Source organism: Lacerta agilis, chromosome 3, assembly GCF_009819535.1.
Source record: "Lacerta agilis isolate rLacAgi1 chromosome 3, rLacAgi1.pri, whole genome shotgun sequence".
NCBI lineage: Eukaryota > Metazoa > Chordata > Lepidosauria > Squamata > Lacertidae > Lacerta > Lacerta agilis.
This window is the reverse complement of record NC_046314.1, coordinates 52,932,082-52,944,729: the sequence shown is the minus strand read 5'-3', so window position 1 is coordinate 52,944,729 and position 12,648 is coordinate 52,932,082.

The following is a 12,648-nucleotide window of genomic DNA, read 5'->3' as shown; positions in this document are numbered from 1 at the left end:
TTTGAGGGCCTCCTTCTCCGTGATAATAAGCCAGGCAATCCAGCAGTACTCTTAAACAGGGCTGAGAAAGAGAACATCGTAGCTGTCTAGTAAATAAGTAAGGTAAAGGTAAAGGGACCCCTGACCATTAGGTCCAGTCGTGGACGACTCTGGGGTTGCGGCGCTCCTCTCGCTTTACTGGCCGAGGGAGCTGGCGTACAGCTTCCAGGTCATGTGGCCAGCATGACTAAGCCGCTTCTGGCGAACCAGAGCAGCGCACGGAAATGCTGTTTACCTTCCCGCCGGAGCGGTATCTATTTATCTACTTGCACTTCGTGCTTTTGAACTGCTAGGTTGGCAGGAGCTGGGACTGAGCAACAGGATCTCACCCCTTCACGGGGATTCAAACTGCCAACCTTCTGATCAGCAAGCCCTAGGCTCTGTGGTTTAAACCACAGCGCCACCCGCATCCCATAAGCAGCTGTGCTTAATTCATGGGACTGAATGGATGGGGTTCCCTCTCTCAAATATGGCTGGTGCTGACCATTACAAGTTTTTTTTTGTGCCTAGTCATATCCCTTACTGGTCCTGCTTCACCCGTTCCTTGAGTCCTTAACTGTGACAATTGCCTCTTGCTTGCCTGGATGGCGGATGTTGAGGTGAGTGTATGTGAAGAATTCTCCAGACTTTGTATGGATGGAATGTTCCCTTCTGAACAAAAGTAAGAGACAAACCATTAAACCTGCTTTTGCCCCTGGTGTTACCCAGCTTAGCATGGAGCCCCCAGAACATTGCTCACAAGGGAATGTGAAAAAGGTTCTCTACCCCTATTTAGAGTTGGCAAAACTGAAATACTTCCCTATGGTTCTCTGTGATACAAACAAAAATTGCCTTTCAATTCAACCTTCACCTTTATTCTCAGTTTGTTGCATACAGCGAGTAAGAAAATTAGATCAAGCCTAGACCAGCATTCTATACTCAGAGTAGCCAACAAGATGCCTCATGGGAAGCCTACAAACTGGAGTGAATGCAGAGAAGCAGGCACTAAATGGTAATTTGCCACATTGTGAGACTTCATTGACTGTATTAATTCACTGCCTAAAGCAGGGGTGGGGAACATCTCTCCAGATGTTGTGGGACTACATCTCCCATCATCCCCGACCATTGGCCATGCTGGCTAGGGCTGATGGGGACTGAAGTACAACAACATCTGGAAGACCACAGATCACCTGGCCTACAGCATTCATACCAGGGCTAAAAAGCAAGACACAGTAACATATAAGTCTTAGAGAAACCATCAGATCAACTTTATACTTGGCTTACAAACTTCTGTATGCAATTTTTCAGCAAATGCTATTACAGCTTGGTGAAGACCTCACCGCTCCACTTTCCTGAGGACCATAAGGCAACGCCACTGGCACAGTATTTGTTTACAGAACAAATATATACAATGGCATACCATAGTTTTTGCCCCTATATTATTGTTAAGTAGCACAAGTTTCTTCAGCAGCTTCTGTTGCTGTGATTTGGACTAATGTGCCAATAAAAGTGCATAGCTTCCTGAGGAATGCTAACAACCATCTCCATTTCACTTTCCCAGAACTTCATTATTCGGGGGAGGATTAATGAATTTAACACATGCAACCACAAATGCACTAAGCATTGACTGAAAGCTGCAGAAAGAAGAAGTTTTAAAATGTCAAGATTCCTTAAGGATTTTTTTAAAAATTATTTTTAAAGAAGAAGCTAGATGAATAAGCATCCATTGAACTTCAGCTAGATATATCTCTAGGGAACTGCCACCTTCTTCTCAGCTGGAATGGATTTTGGTTGTGTGTGTGTGTGCAGGAGGCATGCAGGGAAAGAAGAGGGAGACAAAGTCTCATCATACAAGTGGACATCCTTGCTCTGACAGGTTAATTTATTGGAATCAACCCAAGTAGATTGCCAGCTATCATCCCAGAGATCATATATTGGCTTCTCTAAGTAGCCAGTGTGGTGCCCTTCAGATGTTGTTCACCCAAGCTAGCATGACCAATTAGTGGGGATGATAGGAGTTGTAGTCCAACAACATCTGGAAGGCACCACATTGGCTACACTGGCTCTGGGTGTGGAAGGTTCTTTGCCCACCTTCCTCCAGCACCACCTACAAAGCATGTAGGACTTTGGCTCTGCACCAAGCAGAGGTAGGTGAAGGAGACAATGGAGGAACAGGGTGGGAGGTGGAGTATTTCTATCTTCCTCTCTCGTTGCTTCAGACCTTTTAACTTAACTTTTTGGCATGAGGAATATAGGAATAGAAGAGGAGCCCTACTGGATCGTGTCAAAGGCTAAGCTAGTCCAACATCCTGTTCTCACTGTGGCCAACCAGGACCTGAGAGCAATTTTCCCCACTTGTGAACTGGCATTCAGAGGCATACTGCTTCCACCAGTGGAGTTAGAAACTAGTTATGGCGGACTTATCCTCCCTCAACTTATCTAATCCTCTTTTAAAGCTATCTAAGTTGGCAGCCATCACCTCACCTTGTGGTGGTTAGTTCCATTGTTTGACCATGCACAGTGCAGAGAAATACTGAAAGCTACTTTCAGAGTTTGGAACTGGAGACGGGCAGTCCTTCTGCTTGTTGCTGGGGTTGCCTAAAAGGGAAGCCTTTCATAAGTGTGCGTTTCATTCCTTTGAGCTCCAAACATCTGCCTCTAGCATCTGCTTTTCATCAAAACAAAGCCAAGGTTCCCATCAATGGGCAATATGGAACAGATAAAAAGGAAGCCTGCAAGTGCTGTGTTGACTGCAGAGCCTTCAGCTGTCTTCCTACTTAGATCCTTTGCCAAAGAACCCGGCTTGTCATTTCAGTTTTCCAAGAATTACCAACATTTATGCCCAGACTTTCAGTTCCTATGGGATTGGAATCCCTGCAGCGGTTTCAGCACGGAAGGAGAACTCAGAATCTTACAATGCACTCCTCTAGGTCTGTTGGTTTATGCAGTGATAGCATTCCAACAATGATTCCCTTTTTCTCCACAATCTTTCTGACTTCCTCCTTCCTGCACGGACTACCTGTTCTACAGACTTCCTATTCCCCCAACTTGCAAAATATTGGTTTAATTTTTGCTACATTTCATAAAGTATAATTCACCCCATCCATCAAATGTCACAACCTCATTTTCTAGGCACACTGAGCTTCATTTCTCCCTTTTATTTCCTTCCTGAACTGGTGATCTGCACATTTGTTTGTTTGAAATGTGACATTGCTTAAAGCATTTCATCCAAGCTTGGACCACAATTGGTGCATAGAAAAACTGATTGCATCTGAGTGAAGTAAGCTATATGCATGCTGGGTAGCATTCATTTGACCCATTGTAGCAAGGAGCTGTGTACCTTTCTACATTCATAGCTAGATACTACATTGCATGTATAAAATGGGTGCTGTCCGCACAGAATTTCTGCTCAAGAGCTGAACACAGGATCTCAGCTTTGTTTAAAGGGATATCAGGCAGCTCTCTGGGAGTGGTAGAATGACTTGAATTAGTTCACCACCACCACCACCACCACCCTTTCCCACACCATAAAAAGCTAATTTGTGAGGTTTTGGCTTCTCTTAAAGGAAGATCTGCATGCAGTCCTGGCTGCACTATGTGTGTTCTCTTCAATTGGATCCTTTTTGTTTTTTGTTTTTGTTTTTTTAAAAAAAATCATGGAACTGCTATCAATTTTTACAAAATTACAAGAACTGAAATATTCTAAACCATGAATAACCAATAATAAACTATATACCAAGTACCAATATGAGTATATTAAGAAGGAACAAGAGTTTGGATTTGATATCCCGCTTTTCACTACCCGAAGGAGTCTCAAAGCGTCTAACATTCTCCTTTCCCTTCCTCCCCCACAGCAAACACTCTGTGAGGTGAGTGGGGCTGAGAGACTTCAAAGAAGTGTGATTAGCCCAAGGTCACCCAGCAGCTGCATGTGGAGGAGCGGAGACGCGAACCCGGTTCCCCAGATTACGAGTCTACTACTCTTAACCACTACACCACACTGGAAGTGTAGTTAAGGCTACTGATGCATGGCTGCAGCAGCCAAGGATGGGCAAATCTACATATAAATCACACCTGCACATTTTATGCAAATCAATGTCTTCTCAAGTCATTTTTTGTGTGATGCATTTTTGCATTTAGCCAGAAGCAATCTATTTCGCTTTAACAGTAGGGCTGGACACAGAAGCTCAGGCCCCATTAGAGCTGATCTCCTTTGAGAAGCAGCAGACGTCTAGCAAACAACTAATGCAGGAGTAGCCACAGTGATGCCCTCTAGATATTGCTGGATTACAGCTCCCATCATCCTTGGCCATTACCTGGTTGGGGATTGCAGTCCATCAACATATGGAGTTCACCCCATTGGTTATCCTTGACCCACAGGGAAGAGAAAGAGACCAGGATTAAGCAAATATCAGGGTCGTGCTTTTGGGCTTAATTAGTTTGACAATGCAAATGAAAACATCATTCAATTGGGGGGAAAACATCCTTCCATTGAGAATATGTTGACATTTGCTAGCCAGCTGGGGGTGAGTGTAGGAATTCTTCCCTACAAGTGTGAACCGAAGCCTGTTTTATTTTCTTCCCCAGCATGGTCAAGAAGAGGCCAGATGGCTTCAGAACTTAATTGGGGATCACGTTGCATAGCTCAAATGGAGGTGTCTTAACCCTGCTGCATATGGATCTGGTGAAACACTCTTAGATCAACAACGGTTGTCACCTTTATAGACATCTGTTTCTCTCAAGCCTTTAAAGAGCAGGAAGAAGAAGAAGAAGAAGAAGAAGAAGAAGAAGAAGAAGAAGAAGAAGAAGAAGAAGAAGAAGAAGAAAGAGAGAGAGAGAGAGAGAGAGAGAGAGAGAGAGAGAGAATCCACATTTGAGATCCTGTGGGGTTTTAAAAGCACATGGCAATTGCATGCCTGGATAGACTCCCTGCAGCACATGTTCCATGTTTGTTGTGATAAACATCAACATTTGAAATGCTCCTAAGCTTTTGTAAGCAAACTTGTCTGGCAGTGCAGCCTTCAGAGCCCTGCATGTTTTCCATTCGAAAAGCAAATCGAGGAGAGCTTCCTTTGGGGTTAGAAAGGATTTGGGAGAACAAAAAACTTCTGTTCTTAACAAAACCCAGCCTCCCTTTTTTTAAGGACCAAATGCTGCACACTGTTTGTGCATTTTGTTGTTTCTATAAATATAATTACACCGTCTGTTATAAACCCTTTATCATTTTCAGGAACAGTTTAATCTCTTGCACGTTTTATCAAAACCATCTGATGTACCCTGACGTGGGTGAGCAGGGATTTCTCATATAAAGGATCCGGTACTTATGAAAAGCCATGCCCTTCAGCTTTCCTCCAGTTCCAGAAGTGGAGACTGATGATGCCCCTCAAGAAGGCAGGCTCTTCCTTCCGATGGGATGGAAGGGGCTAGCTGCTCTTTAACCCCGTGATCCCAGCAAGCAAGTTTATACCCTGAGGCTGATGCCTGAGTATAGTGATACCTTACTGCGTGTCTCGCATCGCATGTTTCAGACACAGAAAAGGCACTGAGAGATGAGGAAAACATGTAAAGAGTGTCATGTGTGATAGTCACACATAGCAATTCTGTTGCAGGTACATGAAATACACTTATCAAACCTTTATTAGGCATTTACATGTAAAATCATGAGAGAAAGAATCACACACAGGAACTTTAAAATATATATACAGAAAGAAACAACAATTAAACTCATAGGCTGATCGTATGTGTGTATTAGTAAAATCTAGAATTTCATCCTGTTAAAGTACTCCTTGAAGCACTGCTGCCAAAAACTCGGCTACCCCCGCAGTCACCCCTTGGTCAATGTCAGAGAGACAGAATCCAACACTTCCACCCTGCTGCAGTTCCAAACTGTCCAAAAGGGGGGACAACACGCGTTCACGCAGCGTACTGTGTAGTGGACAATAAAAGAGAATATGATCTACAGTGTCCGGGACATTCAGGGAACATGAAATACCAATGTGCTGGAAACAGCTTTGTAGCTGATAATGCACACAAAGGGGGTGGACACTGTTGTTGTTTTTGGAGCCACAAGCCAGTGGTGGGTGGAGCCAGAGCTGATGCTAAAACTCCTTGAGTGTTTTGGAGGTGACATATACATGTAGTAAATAATGAATGCTATAGGTGGCAATCTTGCCACTTATTGAATTCAATGGGGCTTGCTTCTGAGTAGGCATATATTGGATTGCTCTACTAAACATCCAGTTTGGCTACTTTTCCTTGACTCACATCGCCTCCAGATGACCTGAACGTTCAGCAATCATCCTGAATTGTTTGCACAAAGTTTGTGGGGAGGGTAGATGATGCTGGTTATTCATTGAACATTCTGATTGCTTGCAGGGTGGTTGGATGACATGGCATCAAGTAATGTTATCGTAGACTTTCCAGTGCATTCTCCTTATCACACAAAGTCCATTTTTTTGTGGGGAGCGTGGGACAGATTTGTAGCGCAAGAATGCTAAAGGAATTTGAGTGGTGCAACCTGAATTTGCCCATATGTGGTTGAATCAATTGTGAGAGTCTGGAAGCTTCTTCAGTTCCAAAACAAAATATTCTGAATGGCCTGGAACAAAATAAAGCAAATCTAGCACTGAGCGATCATTTCCTTCACAACATCCTTCTCTCTGTGTGTGTATGTTTCATTGTCATTCATATGCAACCCCCCCCCCCCCGCAAATTTTGGTGCTTTCAGATTGGCAGTCCTATCAAATATTGCCACAGCTTTGTACACTGGCAAACTCATCTGGCTCCCTCCTCATCATACTAAGGCCAGGATTGCAGTGCAATTTGTTCTCAAGAAGTGGTTGTTTAAAAAAGCAACCCTAGATCAGCATAAACATGTGTTCAAGGTAGTAATAATAGCAACTTCCCAAGTGGAAACAGATGAATAAACATCTTAAGATAATTTTGGATTTTATTATTCACATACACACACACAAATACTTATTCAGTAGCTTTATTGAAAAGGGAAGAGGTGCTTTAAAGAAGAAGGTAGACCAGTGTCTAAGAGCCCATGCTTCAAGTACCGTATGTTTAGTCAGTCCAAGACCGGCAGTGATGTGGTTTCCTGCTGGGTTTCTAATGAACTGTGCAAGTGCTTAAACGAGTAATCAGATTATGTGCCTAGAAAGTCACATGGGCTTTATCAGATCTTGTTGAGCCTCATGCTTTTGTGCTAATTTATTTCACAAAAGTTTAACTCCAGGAAATATTTAGACAACCTACATCTCCTTATCTCACCATAATGGACAATACCGTGCTATAGCGTGGGACCTTCCTGTGGTATGTTTTCATTCATTCATTCATTCATTCAGATTTTGATCCCAACATATCCCAAGGGGTGGGTTACAAAAAAAAATGCTCTTTCCAAAACAGTCTGCATCGCAACATTTATTGGTGGGTCAAAGGCTTCAAGAACACAGCCGATTAAACAAGCTAGGCACTTAAATGTGCAACTAAACAGACTCAGACTTCTAAGTTGAAACACTCTCCACTCCTCTCCCCATCTCTGTGCCTCACCCGAGCCAGGAACATACTACCCAGCCCAGGAACCAAAACAACCTGTACATATATTTCACCCTTGTCTCTCATGATCAACAAAGCTCAGCTCACCAACTGGAACAGAAATTGGAACAACTTTTTCTAGGTGAGAGAGCACACAACCATTTTAGAGACACATAAGTGTCTTCATTCTACACCCCTCTGCCCCCCATGTTATTCCACTCATGAAACCACTGAGGAGAATCATCATCTGGAGATTGGGGCTGAAGTGTTTCCACTATGTGGAAAACACACAGCTTTACCTCTTGTTTGTATGTGCTCATTCTAGGAAGGCCATGGAACTCTTGAACTGATGTCTGGGGGTGGTTTTGAGGTGAATGAGGGTGAATGAGTTGAAACATTACCTAGACAAACATGGAGGTGCTGTGTGTGGAGAAAGTGACTGACCCAGATGGAGATTTGCAACAAGTCCTAGAAAGAGTTGCACTCCCCATGAAAAACAAAGTATGGAGATTGGGGTTCTATTGAACTCAGAACTGTTGGAGCAAACCACTAGTTGGTGGCAGTGACTAGGAGGGACCTATAATATCTTAGATTGGTATGCCAATTGTGACCCTGTTTGGAGAAGATTAAAGTGACCAGTATGGTCCTGTGAACCCTCCATGTGCCATGCCCACCTAGTGGCATTAGTGGTGAGGGCTGGGCTGGCACAGCGGGCTTTGTTCAACCTCCATGCCCTACCCCCCGGTGCTGCCCGGCATGTGCGCCCCAGGCCCCGGCAAAGAACACAATGCTTCAGACCAAATGTGATTCTCTGCATACTTCTCCATACTTCTCTTTCTCTCACATCATCTCTGTGCAAGTGTTCTTGGCTAGCCTTTAACAAAAGACAAAAGGAGAGGATTCCAGTGAGTGAACTGCATTGCAAAATATTCCCTTTTTCAACTATTAGTTTGCTTGAAATCTTCCCCAAAGATAGTAACAGAATTGCAAAGGGGCCATAAAATGGATGGTAGCGATCCAAGGAGTAAGTAAAGAAGGCTGAACAAACTCTATTGGAAGTGTAATCAATAAAGCATTCTGCACGCTGTCACATTTTATGGCCTGGCTTTTTAGCTGTGGCAGTAAAATGTACACAATGGACTGAAAGTTTATTGCAAACCTTAATAACGTTCCTGGCGAAATGAATGGTTTGAAAATGCTTGCTTGATTTGTGTGTGTGTGTGTGTGTGTGTGTGTACCTGTAGCAGGTTAAAAACAGGATACAACTGAGTGTGGCAAAAGTGGGGGAGTCTTTTGTTACTTGGTTCAGGTGATGTCAGTATATGTAACCAGAGTTCTCACAGAAGAGGACTGCCATAGTCGTGTTGATTTGAATTCCTGATCCATATAATTTTAATGACAGCTTTGGAAACATCAGGTCATGAGCCCCTGATTCCTGACTTCATTTCAGAGTTTCCTGAAGAAGTATGGTTTTATGAAAATTAAGCAGAGCTGGAGGATTTTGTAGTCTTAGCACTGAATTCACATTTGTCGAATAATTTGGCTGGCATGCTCTTATGTTAAGCACAGAGACAAATCTTCCCTATTGGTACTGTTTATTCTCTGGCTTGCGATTAAAGAAGTTCTCGGGAAAGTGGTTTTGAAATGTAGTCCTGGTGACTTAGTAAGCAAATTTGTATTTCAGAATAAAGGCCAGTTTGTCTTTGTCCACGTTTGAATTTACAGTAATTATGGTGGCCTAACATTGACATCTGAAAAGATGCTTAGATCAGCAGGTAAGGCTCCGGGAGGAGAGAAATCGAAATAAAAACAAACAAGACTGCAGACAACTCTCTAATGCAATAGCCTGACACAAACAATGCTTTCATTTTGGTGGACAATCAAAACAGCAGCAAGAAAAATATCTTTCTTTTTCTGATGATGAAGCTGAAGTTTTTTTGGGGGTTTTTTGTTTTTAAAAAGAACATTCTACAAATTCTGCCACTATTAGAATTTAGGCTGCACAGATGCTTTAAACCTGCTAAATACTGATCTGGAATGGTGTGGCATGGTTGGTTTGTGTGCTACGTTGCAACCAGCCATCTTCACCAGATGCGCTTCTGCAGCATTGCTCAACATGATGCAAAGCTTGAGAGTGTCAGAAGAGCCTTTTTGGATCAGACCAAAGGCCCACCTAGCCCAGCACCCTGTTTTCACAGTGAACAACCAAATTCCTGTGGCAATCCTGAAAGTGAGACCTGAGTACAACAATGCTCTCTCTTCCTCTGACTTCCAGCATCTGGTATTCAGAAGCATACTGCCTTTGACAATGGAGGTAGAGCATAACCAACATGGCTAGTAGTCATCGATTGCCTTATTCTCCATGAATTTGTATAATCATCATCATCATATTCTTTTTTTAATACAAATATAATTTTTATTAAATTTTCTGTTTGACAATTTAAAATACTCATTTAAACATCCTTAAAATATCAATGACTACCCTTCTTCTCTTTCCATGGTTCATTTTGCATAGCATAAATCCCTGCATATTTTACAAAAAATAAACCATTCAGTCTAATAATAATAATATAATAATAATTTATTATTTATACCCCACCCATCCGGCTGATATATTAAATAATAAATATTAAAAAACAATATAGCATTAAATATTAAAAACTTCCCTAAACAGGGCTGCCTTCAGATGTCTTTTAAAAGTAGGATAGTTTCTTATTTCCTTGACATCTGATGGAAGGGTGTTCCACAGGGCAGGCACCACTACCGAGAAGGCCCTCTGCCTGGTAACCTCACTTCTTGCAATGGGGGAACCGCCAGAAGGCCCTCGGCGCTGGATGTCAGTGTCCAGGCTGAACGATGGGGGTGGAGAATCTCCTTCAGGTATACAGGACTGATAATGGAACAGTATTCCATTATTACATCCATCAAAACTTATTTACACTGTTGAATTTATCTTAATGCTGCCAATGTTTGATCACCATCCTCTTTTAAACCCATCCAGGTTGATGGGCATCGCTGTCTCCTGTCAGAGTTAGTTCCATAGTTTAACTATCCGCTGTGTGAAGAAGTCCTTTCTTTTATCTGTCCTGAATCTTCCAACATTCAGCTTCATGCGATGTCCATAAGTTCCAGTGTTATAAGAGGGAGACAATCCTTTCTCCACCCACTTTCTCCATGCCATGCATACACTTCTATCATCTAGATAGATAGATAGATACTTTATTGTCATTGTACGTAGTACAACGAAATTGAATGCCACCCCACATTTACAGCCACATATACGCATTTATACATTTACAACCACACATACACATACATACCATTCATCACGACTCCCCAAAGATCATATCATTTGGTTACAGCATTTAAAATAGTTATAGCTCTTGGATAAAAACTGTTTTTGTTTTTTTTAGTCTATTCATTCTTGATTTAATTGTTCTGTATCTCTTGCCTGAAGGCAACCGTGCAAACAGACTATATCCAGGATGAGATGAATCCTGTAAAATGTTGTTTGCTTTTTTGAGACAACGGGAGATGGGAGAGGATGACTGATAAAATTTTGGGCTGTGGTTATGACCTTCTGGAGCATTTTCCTGTCGGTGACTGTGCACCTCTTGCTTGCCTTTTCTGTAGCCTTAAAAAACCCGAATGCTGTAACCTTCATTTATAGGATGTTTGCTCCACACCCTTGTAGGAGCCCAAGGTATGGTCCCTCCCAGAAGGAGACAGTGGGCACAGTACAACCAGGGACCTGCAGAGCACCAACAATGAGCCAATGCAAGTACATAGAAGAAAGGGGTGTTTAACTTTTCAGTTCACAGAAAGTGTGCATAGATGTAGGCCTTGAAGTATACATTTCCAAGGCTAGGATTTTACAGGGCAGCCTTATCCATGCTTACCTTTAAATAAGTCCTGTGAATGTCAAAGCAGCTTCCTTTCCATTATGGTTAGTACTGCACATTGCAATAAGCAACCCACTGCCAGCGAATGAAACCTCGATCCCATTTTCTTCAATGGATCCAGCTTCTCAATTAGCATTTTTACGTTTCCTGTCCCTTATGCATGCAAGCAGTCAGCCATGACTCTACATTCCATTTGTTCGTCAAAAACAACACAAGCAAGAAAAGAAAAAGAAAAAGAAAAGGGAAGCTGTGCAGACTGGAAGCGGATGAAACTATAAGTTATCGTCCGCCAATAAAACATGCTATATACAGCTGAATGTTTAAATAAATCCTTAATCTGAAACTGAATATCTAGGCTGGTTTTAACAGGCACCCATTGTCACTTAGTAGCAAGCCCCTAAATTTTTAAAACAAACCACTTCTCAGAAACTTGAGTGCAAGGAAAAGCATTTGGGGGCGGGTAAAACTCAACACCATCTGTTCATGCTCCACTGATGAAAAACAGTCCAGCAGAATTAAACATTTTTTCTATTCTTTCTGTTGCCAGAAAGAATGAGTGAAAAATCATTTTGAGGGCAGAATTTTGAGACCAAACTGAACCTTGGTTTCCCAGACCTGGGAACCATCTACTGATGGTGCCTCTGTATTAAGCTTCAGTATATTGGTGCTCATCCAGCCCACTGCTGAAACTAGACAGCTATTCATCTTTTCTGCCACCTCACCTGATGTCTCTATGAAGACACAAAGCTGAGTATTTGCAACTACATAATGTCTCCAATCTAGTACAGAGGCCACATTCCACACATGGAATAAATTCCTTGACTCATCCTCCCTGGTTTCACATGTGGTAGAGGTCCTTATTTAGAGATCCACAAACTCACTAGCAGGCCAAGCACTTCTGAACCTCCTTTCCCCCACTGTAGACCATTTGCACCCCTTCTCCTTTCCTACTCATCTTATGTTTGGGGCTGCTTTGCAAGGACTTCTGTATAGATACCAATGTGATCTACAGTATGTGAAATTTTGGCTTATTGGAAAATATACCTAACCCCCTCCCTGCATGGTCAAAATCCTGAAGTCTAAAGCCAATTATGTAATATATCCAACAACAACAAACCTTAGTTACGTACAACTATGCATAAACATACAAAGCAACATAACCGGCTGATAAATGATAATTCCAATATCA